The sequence below is a fragment of the Colletes latitarsis genome, chromosome 14 (assembly GCF_051014445.1).
Source record: "Colletes latitarsis isolate SP2378_abdomen chromosome 14, iyColLati1, whole genome shotgun sequence".
Taxonomy (NCBI): Eukaryota; Metazoa; Arthropoda; class Insecta; order Hymenoptera; family Colletidae; genus Colletes; species Colletes latitarsis.
This window is the reverse complement of record NC_135147.1, coordinates 23,438,090-23,451,229: the sequence shown is the minus strand read 5'-3', so window position 1 is coordinate 23,451,229 and position 13,140 is coordinate 23,438,090. Positions and strand designations below refer to the sequence as shown.

Genomic DNA, 13,140 nt, shown 5'->3' with positions numbered 1-13,140 from the left:
CTTTTCTCGTGTTGTCAGAGAAATTACTAGAAAAACACATACTTGTCGTAAAACGAGAATACTCCTTCCCCGATCGATAATGTGTTAACTATTACGATTAAGTAAAGCCGTATTCCTATCGATGGACGTTCCGATTTTCTTTCGCGCGAGTGATCCACGCCAATAATTTCACCGCCGTATCGCGACGAGGCCCGACAAAACCAAAGGATAAGTACACGGTGATCGATTCGTTTCAATTTCCATGGGGCAGGATTTCGATAAAAGAGCGGGGTACCGTTTCGATTCGCGTAATTCCGTCGCATTAGCCGAGAGGAAATGTTTCTGGATTCCCAGCAGATCGAATGCCAGCGCTACCGGCAATTCGGATGAGCCGGGACGAGGGGGCGGGATTGCTTATATAGAGATGGCCGTCGGTGATATAAGATCCACCGGATCCCGTAGGAAATCCCGGGAACGGATCTATCTTACCCCGAGGGATAGTCGCGCGGCTCGCGGAGGGGAGGAATTCACCTGTCAACCTGAATTAAAGGATGGTTGGGTCGGACGCGTCTGAGAGTCCTGCTCCCGTGCTTGTTTCCCGCAATTGAAGCGTCTTGCGGGCCGGCCAACTCCCATTTCGAGGAACCCGCAGAGAGGATACCGGTGTTCCGCGCGAAACCACCCTCGAGGCTCGTGCACACGGTTACAGAAATTCGTGCCAACTTAGGGGGAACATGGCCAGTTTCACGCTCTGCTCCTTCGCCTTCTCTGTTTGCGTTAGGGTCCGACAAACTGGGTGTGCTTTAACGTCTAAATAAACCACCACCCTCCTTCTGAAAGTATCGTAACGCACGAACTCGGTATATTCGTAAAAAAATAAATATTTGAAACCCTTTTGGTATAAGATACATTTGTGATAAAAACTTGTACTAAACAGAGTAATTTTTCGACGTCTTCGCGTAGACAGGAGGGCGGTAAGGATCATGGGGTGATCCCTTGATGAATTTAGATTAAAAGAATTTTACATCGACCGAAATAAGTTTTTTCGCGTGGACGTATTCGCGAAATGGTGAAATTCATAAGGAACGCGTTTCGACGCGTTCGTTTTGGATCGACCGGCTCAACGGGGTCGTAAAAATCGAACAAGACGGCCGTGTCGCTTCTATCTCTTCCTCCATCGATACGTCCGAGCCGCGCGCGTGTGAAATACGCCGCGGAAGGTTCGCCGACGCGAAACGACTCTCAAAAGTCGCCGTGTAAGAACGACGAAAGAAACTACAAGCGAAGAAAAAGAAGGGACGGTGGAACGATACCGCCTGAAGACCGTGAAATCCGGATCCACTCTAAGCCCCGTTCAGCCAGCAAAGCGACTCTCTTTTCTCTCTGTCTCCTGGATGCCCAATCCGATAAAAGGACGATGCGCGAGAAGCGCGAAGAGAACCGCGTGGCGAATCGCAGCGGCGGTTCGTTAACCGTCCAATCGCGATGACGATGGGGATGCAAAGGGACCGCAAAAATCGCAAGATCGCTCGACCGTAGCCTCCCTCGATCACGGGAAATAACCGAACAGGGGTCTCGTTATCGATCGTCGAGCAACGACATTTTTAACCAAATGCAATTCTTCAGATAAATGTGAAAGGCTAGAAAGATCCAGTGCAGTTAGTAAGAAATCTCGACGGGGTTAAAAATATTAACTTTCAATATTTCGTCGAACAAAATATAAAGAATACATGACACTTTGCTCTCGAGGATTTCACGTTTAACAAATCCTCCCTGAAATATAAAAGTACAAATTTCGACGAAGTTAAAAATATTAATTTTCCATATTTCGTTCGACAAAATATAAAGAATATGTGACTCTTCGCCTATACAACGGATCACTGTACACGTTTAATAAGAAAATATTTCTTTTTACTGATCGTTCATCCCCTCACGAATGGACAACAATGGAGTCTTTTTCCGAGATTTTGTAGGTTGTGGCGTGCAACAACGTCTAACGACGCGAAACGAGCGATTCCGCTGAATCGTGCGTTGGACAGTTACGCGAGCCCCGCGGGCGCACCAGTTATTAATTAACATTTCGTTAATTACGCGGCGATAGAAGTTCTACCCAGCGCGTATCCAACACGTTTGTCCGCTCTTCCGGCATAATTCGCTGCCGGGCCGCGCTCGACCGTAAATAATTTATTCGCAGTTCCGCTGTTTTGTGCCCCGCCTTTATTATCGATTCAAAACACTCGATGATATTTTGTTAACGGCTCGGTAATTAATGTCCCGGTCGCGCGGTCGTCGCGGCGTCATGGAGGGAGCCCGAGATCGCGGAAAACAATTACGCGATTATTGATCCCTGGTCGCCGACTCCTCTCGCGGAAAAGAACACACAGACTCCCTGTTTCGTGTAAATACGTTTATTCTTCGATACAAATACGCGAAAATATTATTCTATAAAAAATAATAAGAATCTGCTTCGTAAGAGTCTTCTTAAACGTCGTCTCGAATCGCTAAAAGCAACGAGGATATTTTAGACTCCTGCTCGGTTAATCCAATACTTTCTTAACGAGGACGAAAAGATCTTACCAGCGATATATTAATACGCACACTGTCCAACAATAGATGCCTCAAAAATAACAAGAACCGGAACGATTAAAATTTCGCAATGTTTCCTCGAGCAAACTCGCAGAAATAGTTGGACCAAAATATTTCGGGTCGAAAATGGTGAAAATTCGTATCTAGATAGAAGTCAGAATTCCACGATTACTCTCGTTCCTAGCTCGCCATTTACTTCCACAGAGGCGGACCAACGGTTAGGGTAAAAACGTGCTCGCACTAACGATGCTAATATAATCGATGGTACTCTGCCTGGTAGCCCGTATTTCCCGGAAGGAGACGGCATAAACAAGAAATAAGACGGATAGATCCGGAAGACCACGGTAGCCATCAAGTATTGATGGCACTTGGGCGACTCGCGTGGACTACACGCACAGGTGCGCGTCAATATCGAACCAACACGTGGACAATCGTCCGCACGGACGACCAGGAAACTCTAACGCCGTCTCTGTACGCATAGGCTGGGATGACCAGCACTCTCCTTAATGGGGTGCCACCGATATCCTCCTCCCTTGCTGTTCTCCAATACAGACGCGCGCGTGTAGAGGCTACGGGATGAACTAGAAGCGGCTCCTGTTCCTCATCTTTGCTCATCGTGGCCTGCTAGACGCCTAGAAGGAATTTAGTGGTCTACCGGGAATCGCGGATAACGCGCCTTAATGGGAACGACGTTCGCGGAACGGTCATTAACGTCGACCGGGAGAAGAGTCGAGGAGGAGCCACGACGGTTTTGTCCGCGGAACTCAACCTTGTTCGGGGACAACGCGATGGCTCTGCCCCATAAATCCGCGACCGGATCCCATGGGGAACAGACGCGACTACACGCTTTCGGAGCTCCGATAACCGCGGGGGACGCTAAACGGTTATTAACGGAGCCCTTCCAGCGATGGGAAAATTGTTTCGATACTGGACAAGCTTTCGCGTAAGATTATCTGCTCGAGAAGAATTATAATACTCGACAATACCGAAAAGTGAGAATTTTGTGCAGTAACATGGATTCGTGAATCGATTTTGTTGGAATATGGAAATTCGAGCATGGGGTTAATCGTGAGATCTGTTATACAATAGACATTGTATTGGTCCCATCCAGGCTTTATAAAAGTGCTGTGCAGTTGAAGCAAACGCGTCTTTCTTTGTACATAAAGCGTTGTGAATATACAATTGTAATCTTGTCAATTGTTTCAACAAGAAACAAATTTGTTACAATATAGAAATGATACAAGTGTGTGTAGCTCAAATAAATGAAGTTCCTTTTGATTTTCGAAGACTTTCACGAAAAATATGGAGTTTCTTTCCGTCATGTTCAGTTTCGAACGCAACAGACGGTGAAATAGCGAATAGTTTCGAGACGATTCCGCACGCGTCCCAGACATGGAATTGGGTCGAACGGATTTACGATTAACGAGGAAAGACGTACGCGAAGTTGGTCCGCAAGGTGTTCGTCCACGGTGTAAATTTCATCGTCGCGGATCCTTCCGAGATCGGCCGTGACTAATCCCGGGGTCCGCGGCGAGGACGCTTTGCATATGGATGACGCGGCGCAGACCTTACGTCCATTATTCGGCTTAAACCTTTAAAGTCCCGGTGCCGAGAGCCACGAAGAGAGAAGCAACACGGCCCGGACTTCTCTCTGCCCGGCATGCATAATTGGATTAATTTAAACTGTAACGAAAGCATCGTCCCTGACGAATCCACGACGCGTTTCGCGCCCCGAGAATGTCGGGGATATCTTCGCAGTCGTTCCACGAACATCCGTATCGAATCGCGCGCACCGACTGTACTCAGCTGCGAAAGTTAACACGCTGGGAACAGATTACCCCAATTCAATCGTGACCCCTGACCTCCTGGAGGACCACAAAAACTTGCAGCGGTCCCAATAATCCACTTAAGGGTTAATATTGACCCTAGAATATATAATTATTACTCCTATATGGACTATTTTAATAGGAGATTCTAGAGGCCAAAATAAGACGAAAATTAAGAATACCAATTAGTTATTAAAATATTAAGTTGAAAAATCTCAAATCATTCTGGAAAAAATATTTTCGGTTGTGGGAGTCAATTATAATCATTTTTGGTCATTAGCCATATCCTCGAAATCCTACCCACTTTCAAGAAAAAAATTCGAGTAGGTACTGAAATTTTTAGACGAAATTAAAAAATTTCAAATCATGCTAAAAAAATTATATTTAATTACAGGAGTCAATTACAAACATTTTTGGTCAACAGACATACCCCCGAAATCCTACTCAGTTTCGAGAAAAAAATTCCTTACCGAAAATATAATTTCTGGCCAGAAATGTCTGCCCGAATTTTCATGCGAATCTTTAAAACGTCATAACTTCTGAACGGATTGGACGATTTTAATGTTTAAAAAAGTAAACTACGCGTATTTTGGTGGAGAATATGTACAAATCGCAAAAATATTCGAAAAGTTGGTCCTTGACCCCGCAAAATGAGAAAAACCCTATAGAAATGGTTCAATTTTCAAACAGCCATAACTCCTACAATAGTAAATATATTTAAATGAAACTTTTTTCTGAAGTAGAGCTCATGGGTACCTACGAAAAAGTATTAGACAACTTTTCTGTAGGACGTCAAACGAAACTATTAAAAATCAAAAACGAATTTTTAAGAAAAATCGACAGGGGGTAGGTGTCTAAATTTTTCGGCGAAAAAAAAAATTTCAAATCGTTCTGAAAAAATTATTTTCGGTTGCGGGGGTCAATTACAATAATTTTTGGTGAATAGACCTACCCCCGAAATCCTACCCACTTTCTAGAAAAAAATTCAGTACGAACGGAACTTTAAACGTTAATAACTTTTTAACGAAGCCTCCATCAACAAATTAGCATTCTTGATTTTCGTGTTATTTTGACCTCTAGAATCTCCCATTAAAATTTTTCCCAGGGTTGGCCGAACACCCTGTATAGTTTCACTATTTTGAACCTACAATGAGGAAATTCTGTGGAAACCCTTCGTATCAACTTAATAAAGACTGTCTTGTTAAAATAGAATTGTTCTTCATTCATTCTCTCAACGTGCACCAAAACGTCCCGTCATCGAAGGGTTAATTTTATTTTTTAGAATTCTATGAACCTGAAAGTAGTTTTATTTCTCGTCGGAGATGTTCGCCAGATTCAGGCCTGAAGGACGCAGGGAAAATATTGAAATAACTCGCGAAAAGTCCCAGGAGTGGTTGGTATCAGGGGCAGAGGATCTCTCTCCCCGAGGAAGATGACAGCTCCGGAAGTAGCGACGCGGCAGCGTCAAAGTTAAGCCCGGTTGGCCAGGATGGACGTGAGATTACGTCGAGCGACAAGTAGGACCAGAAAGGCTAATGAGTGGCCAAGCTAATACCGGGATCTAGTCTCCGCTTAGCGTCCCGCGCGAGGACTAACGCACACACGTCGGTGCCCAGCGACGTTACCCAGGCAGGCTTGCGGGATATACGCGACGAGGACCCTGGTTTAAACCTATGAATGCATATTCAAGATACGAATGTTTTAAATCCCGGCAGGATTACTCGACGACGAGTCCCGCCGCGCAGCTGGAAGAGCCGTGGTCGCTGCAACGCCAGCCGCGGGGGTGGGAGAGCACTCGCGAGCATAAAGACGCGGGGGCATTTTATTATTTTCCATATCGACAACGGCGGTGGTGGAAAGAGGGGGAAGGGGGGTGGAAGGTACGAAGAGACGGATACACGGTATGAAAGAGAGCAACGAGACTGGAGAGGACAACGAGAACAACGGGCACCGCGGACGTGAACGCCGGGGGTGAGCAGGGTGAGGGATTAACGGCGATAAATTTCGCAAAAATAGGGGCTTACTCTGTCGCGGGGCGACAGTCTAATCCTGGGTCCTGCGCGCCACCCATTTCACGTAGACGGGGGTGGCTCTCCCCCGACACCGAGCCCGTTGCGCCGTGGATGCAGCCGTTCCTGTACACCAGACAGCGGCGGTGACGCTGACCGCGTACAGTTTTTGCAATTATCCGACCGGCTCTTAAGAATTCTCTTCCTTTTTTTAATCATCCGTTCTCGCGAGTCGGCCTCTCAATCCCTCCGACCCGGGGGGTTAATCTTCGGGCTTGCAATTAATTTCGCACGGGGATCGCCAGTTTTCACGCGAAATTGGACGATCGATTGTCACCGGTGCGCCTTGCTGCATTCATTGCGCGTAACCTCGAGGAACCCATCCGCGACAGGCGTTGCAAGGGTGCAGAATTTAGAAAATTCGCAACATTCCAATTTGAGGGGGCTGCAAAGATTTTACGGCCTTTCCCAAGTACCTACTTGTCGCCATGCAAAAGAAACCTTCACTTCCGGAGTCAATTATTTATTGCAAACGTTAACCTCACCTTACAGGATGATATCACAGTCCGAACGAAGATGTTCCTTTCGAATACTACTTCGTTACGATAAAGACAGAGTAGAGGACTTTGTACTTTTCAATCGTGAATTGCAAATAATATCTGTGTCCAAATTGTAACGTACGCGTTGCTCGAGGATCGAGAGGATAAAATTTGGCTCGCGCGGGATCGAGGTTTCCCCTTTATTTCTCGAGCTCATTGTCCGGTTTCGGCAAAACGCAACGAGGATGCGAGAATAATCGTCTCGGTTTCTTTCGCCATAGCGGCGGCGTGGGCGAGAGGAGAGGCCTTTCCAAAGAGGGAAAGAAGGAGATTCGGCATTCAGCCGAGCGTCCAGGATGGACGCAACAATGGCTGCGCATCAACATAATTACAGTTCGCTTCGGTTGCCGGGGACGCTCGGCCGACGAGGGCCAAGTATTATATTCAAATGCGAGCCAAGGCGGCGCCAGTGAGCGCGAACTGAACACAGAAGGGGTTGCCGTACCCCGGGGCCGAACGGAGGAGGTTGAAGGTTGTAGGTTGACCGTAGGGACGCGACGCGAATGTGAGTACCTTTCACCGATGCCAGAAGGACAACCGAGAGGACACAGAAACGTTGCTTCGAGCGGATTACCCCCCTAGAGAGGAAATTACGTCGTCTGGCCCGAACCCTCCACCCCCGCTTCCGCGACGTTTTCTCTCGCTTCGACCTGCTCGACGTACATTTCGAAATCCAGGAAATTTAAAAGCTTCGAATCGCTACGATGTTAAGACTCTCGATAAGTGAATTGGCTCGGTGAATTTGAAAAAGAATTTTAAGGTAGCGGCAAATTTACAAATATAAATCAGTGGTATAGATGCATGAAAATTTAGTGACTGTAAACAAAAGTGATGTCTTCTTGTCAGCAGCACCCAGCAGCTCACTTATGGCCATGTGTAAACCCCCGAAATCGCGAAACTAAAGTATTCGTTCGGAGTAGGAAAGTCTCAAATTTATAGTTTGTAAAGTTGAAGTTAAGTACGAAATTTCATCCCTTAATGAAACAAAGGCTGCTAGAAATCTATTTTAACCTTAACTTCTCATCCATATGACTCGAACCACCCCCATAAAAATCACCAGCAACGAGCCAATATTGAAACTAGTCCCATCCTCCTGAAACTCCTGGTTTCACGAGTACCTGAAAAATCTCTGCGTAGGCAGATCGTAAGACGGAGAAACACGCAGCGAACCAAAGGGTGGGGGAAAAAATCACGAGCTAGGCACGACAGAAGAGAACGAAGCATCGACTCCCAGGAGGGTGAGGGGTTAGGGCGCGACGACGAGGATTTGTTCGAGCGGAAAACTGCCGGTCGATGTATGCAAACGTCTCGAGCGCGTCCTCCTCGAGCGACTGGGGTGACAACGGGCGTCGTCGTCGCCGTCGCGGCGGAACAATTGTCCGGCGTCCTGGAGGGCAGCAATCTCGGCTAACAGACTCATCAAACAGTCGTCGACGGTCGTGCAGCGCTTGGGTGGGAAACGCTGGGACCTTGACCCAGCGACGGGCAAGGACGAACGGTCGGGACCGGAAGCGTGGCGGTTAAACGGCTGGTCCAGGGGTGGCAAGGGGACAATAGATATCAGCCGGTACGCGGACACCACGCCGGGACCGAGATAGCAGATCTAAGTGGGCTATGCCGCGCTACGGTTATGGCGGCATAAAACGCTCCCGGTAGCGGTAGTCGCGGCGGAGGGGGCGGACGGAGCCAACCAGTCAGCCAGCTGGCGGCTCGAGTGCCGCAGAGAGCCCCTTTACGGCCGAAAAAACTGCCGCTATGATTGTCTATGCAAATTGTTTAAAATATCCCGGCCCCAGGCCGTTCCCCGACGTCTTTTGCGGCCGTCGTTTCCGCGAATATCGCCGCTGCCAGGTCGAGAACTGCCGATGGGGTGTCTCCAATTGCCTCGAGGTGGGGGCGGAAACGCTGCGGACGATTGGTGTTCGAGAGATTTAAAGGCGATCACGGAGTTCCTAGCACACCGAGAAATGGTGTTTCGCGGATATGGAGGCAAACGACCAGACGACGCCGTTGACCGCCATGCGTTCGCGATCCAGTACGTGTTTACGCCGAGAGTTTGCGACCACTTAACCCCCCTTGCACTCCAGTGCCCTTCGAGACTGGAGAATCTTCGTTTACGTTCGATTCGAACCTCCGAAAATAAGTTTCTAAGCTCTTTATTTTCTACGAACCACAATGCACTACCATTAGAAATGAAAAATTTATTGCAATTAAACGACAATGAAACAGATAACTCGTCCGGTGAAAGTACTATTTCAATCATTAATGAAGAATTTAGTTTTCTTACTCTCTTTGTTATTCTTTTGAAAAAGACGTCAAAACTTACAAATTTGTATAAAAAAAAAAAAAACAGATATTAAATACCGAATAAAAATCCGACTAGTACCTCTAATCGCGACACTGTGCGTACGTATGAATAAGAATAAACAGTTTTGTGTCAAGAATCGAGTCTTGAAGTATAATTAAAAATCCGAGGGTACGACGAGAAGTGAAAGTATCAAAGATCCGTTAGAAAAATTCTAGGGACGATCGAGGCGTTAAAAGGCTGTCGACGCTCGGTGGAAATAACGAATTAGCAATTCTATGGATCGCGGAAAAAGTCGAGCGGGGATTATGGCGTTTACGGGGAAGTCGAACGTGGAAGAATGCCGCCACGCGTCCGGATCGATCCGCCGTTTTTGTTCGCGGCTTCGATCGCGGCGCGCGATACGGATGAATTAAAGATCGCGGCAAGATATATTGGTATGGGAACGCGCGCAATACGCTAAATGAAACGCGTTTCATTATCGATCTCAACGAAACCGCGCTTGCATCTCAGCTTGCGGCCCCGGTGTGTGCGGATAATGGCATTGCCGGTTTGCGGTTTGTACCGTAGCAGCGTTACCTGCCTTAGATGGCTTATTGATTGCCCCGACTATGCTCCAGCGCTCGTGTTACAACACGGAATATCGAATGAGAATCGTTCCTGTTCCAAAGCACCTCTCTCGTCTGCGTTACCATGACCCGATGTAAGGAGTTACGCTACGACCGATCGACGAAATCGATTTTCCTTTTCATTTATCCCCCCCCAGTGTCCCACAACCTCTCCCCAATCGCACAACAGCTGTCCACATTTGATAATCTACGTAATTCTCACTTTTGGACGACTTGAGAATCCGAAATTGAAGTAACAAATTTCCAATTACAACTCAGAATAAATATTTGTAATTCTAAATGGTAGTATTTACAATTTCTAAGTTGTACATTTCAAAATTATTGGAAATTATTGTTTCTTGTGCAAGACATGTACAAAAGAGGGCTTCTAATAATTCTAGATCGGTAAACAATTTGCTGCACAATATGTTTAACACCGAATGGACTTAGAGAATGACCTGCAAGACTTACATTTATTTTTGCGGGGACATAAATAAAATCTGAGATCTATGTCTGGTGCAACGACTAATTAATTAACGTTTTAAGTATTTTCAACTCCCCCGTAACTTCTTCTTCGTATCTAAATCCTGCGACTCGGTTAAGATTTTCCGTCGGAGGCGCTGAAAATTCGCGGACCGCGCGGAGAAAGGATTTGATATGGAATTAGCTTTCGCCCGGCGCGATCAAATTTATTTGGCGTAAGGGAAAAAGGGAGATTCCGAGGCGCCACTCGATACGTGAAACGGAGTAGCATACAGCGGGGCCCCGGAACTGGCAAATGTAATTTCGCGAAATGCTTCCATTGATATAAGAAGACTGCGCCCCGGTATCCAGGGATAAGGACGACGAAGCGGGAAGAAAGATCGTGGAACGGGAGAGCGCGGAGGTAGAAAATGGAAGAACGAAAAGGAACCAAGTCGCGAGGAAACTGCAAGCTAGACGGATATATCTTCCGAGTAAATTAAAATGGATTATATATGTCGACTCCATCTTCAATCTTTCTTCTTTTCCCGCGCCGGTGCATTCCCAGGGTCTTTGGATTATTGCTGGAACGACGGGCAACGCGTAATTGTTACTGGCTCGAGGACATTTTCCGAGTGAATTTTACCGAAATCCTCCCTGATACCCAACGAACGTGGCTGAACTCGATTTTGATGGAAATTCGGGATCGAATAAAATCGAAATTCGTATGCAAATTCTGTGAAAAAATCTAACGATTTGATCGATGTATTTAACCATTCGATTCTATCATTTAAATGTTCTTTACTTGGCATCTCCTTGTAATTACTCACAGTCAGTCTCATGCCTCGTAAGATTCAATTTTGTTATGTAACTATCTTCTATACTCGTATCTATTTCTTTACTATTGGGCATTTAATCCCCTGAATAAATAAATAAACGGACATTACAAGCTACGAATTTAACTGTTGAATATAGGCAATGATACTAAGTTTTCTTCGTAAAAGAGTGGAGAATAGTGTAGACAATTCGAACAATTTCGAATGAATTAAAAGGTGCGAAGCGTTCTCGCGTTCTTTCGTGTCCTTCCGGTCGATTCCAGACAGGTCGTTTGAAACATCGTTCCCGAAGGTGTGCACAAGGACAGAATAGGAGAACGGTAGTAGGTCGGCGGCCACAATTCTGGAAAGCCCAAGTTGGCTGGCGCGGAAGGTCGGGACACGGAGTCGACCATGATGTATGCTCCTCTTCCGTCTAATTAAACTTGGGGAGGGTCGCAGAGTTGGTTGGTCGGTTGGTACGCTGGCTGCTCGGACAGACGTACGGACGGACAGTGAGGGGCGGTCGTCGGATGGCTTTCCAAATGACAACCAACGCGAGAGAGAGAGAGAACGAGAGAACAAGAGACCAAGAGAAAGACGTCGACCTCTCGCCAGAACAACCGAAACGATTTCGTACACCGACGGCCACCCCCGCTGTCCGAATATCCTTGCGTCGAATTAACGTTGTCCCATGACGTCCACATTACTCACGTTGACGTTACAGGACAAACAAATCGCGAGTCACCGTTCATTGCATAACAATTTCTTAAATTACGGTTCGTTTTTATCGTTTGTTCATACGTGCAACCTGGAAAACATACTGAGGGGGTAAGAGAACCCTACACTGATATTAGCGTCGAATCTATAGTTTTCAGGGTCACTAGGCTGATTGGTGACCTATCTTGATGACATCTAAGTCTAAGTTTAGTGTAGTTAAGAATTATTTTGATATTACACTGTACATAGATACGATGACCCTTAGCTACACTTATAAACTAACCATTGGATTCCGACAATCGAGTTCAAAGACATACCTAGTCCGGAGCGAGACTGTCGGTGAGGAACGCGCGGGATTCCACCCCCGGGGTGGTCGGGGGCCAGCATTCCCCCGCGAAAAGAAGTTCGAACCGCAAGGACGAGATTCGCGGAGTCGACGAACGCACCGCCTCTATCAAATTAATTTAATTTATACTCGGTCGTCCCGGAGATGTCTCGCTCCTCTCCTGTCCGCGGTCGTGTTGCTTCCATCTCGGCGTATCCGTCTCCTTTGATCTAACGTCAGGCGAAACCTGCGCGGCTCTTTTCCCTTTTGGCCGTCTGCGAACGCGCGTCCGTTCTCTCCGCTCCTTATTCGAACGCGGCTATCTATCTACGGGCGTATGTAAACTATGCTCCGCGTGCTTTACCGGTGCCCCGCGTCGATGCGGAACGCGGCTCGCGGATTGGCGTCGGCACTCCTGTACGGGGACAGGTTATTGGCGCGCCCCGACGAATTCCTTGGCGCGGGTCCGCCGCGTGTTCCGAAATGTTTCGACGGGGTGAAACTGCGATCTGGAATTCCCCTGCTCGCCCATCGTGGACCAAAACCACCCAAAACCGACCAGAAATTCGTCTCTGTTCGTCAACACTTGCCTGGGGGAAGAATTTACTGCACCCAGGAAATATTAGATCATTAGCAAACACGTTAAAACAAAATCAGTAACTTTGTTCACGGTGCAGCTTTGGTGGAAAAAGTACCATCGTTAGTGAATCGCAATGCAACTCTATTGCACCACATATTAATAATTATAATTGGGAATTTGCACGACACCCACTATACTGTCTGGACCTTATATCGAGCGATTACCATCTATTTCGATCACTGCAATATTAATCAAAACTTCTGAAATTTTTTGAAGATAGCATCGAAGGTTAATAGATGAGAATAGGTCATACAAAGGTGTATACA

At 46.8% G+C, this 13,140-nt stretch overlaps 1 protein-coding gene across 6 annotated transcripts in view; it reads right to left on the bottom strand.

Annotated features, from left to right (window-relative positions):
• Hth (Meis homeobox homothorax) overlaps window positions 1-13,140 on the bottom strand; it is a 526,461-nt gene that overhangs the window by 183,059 nt on the left and 330,262 nt on the right. The window lies entirely within an intron of this gene.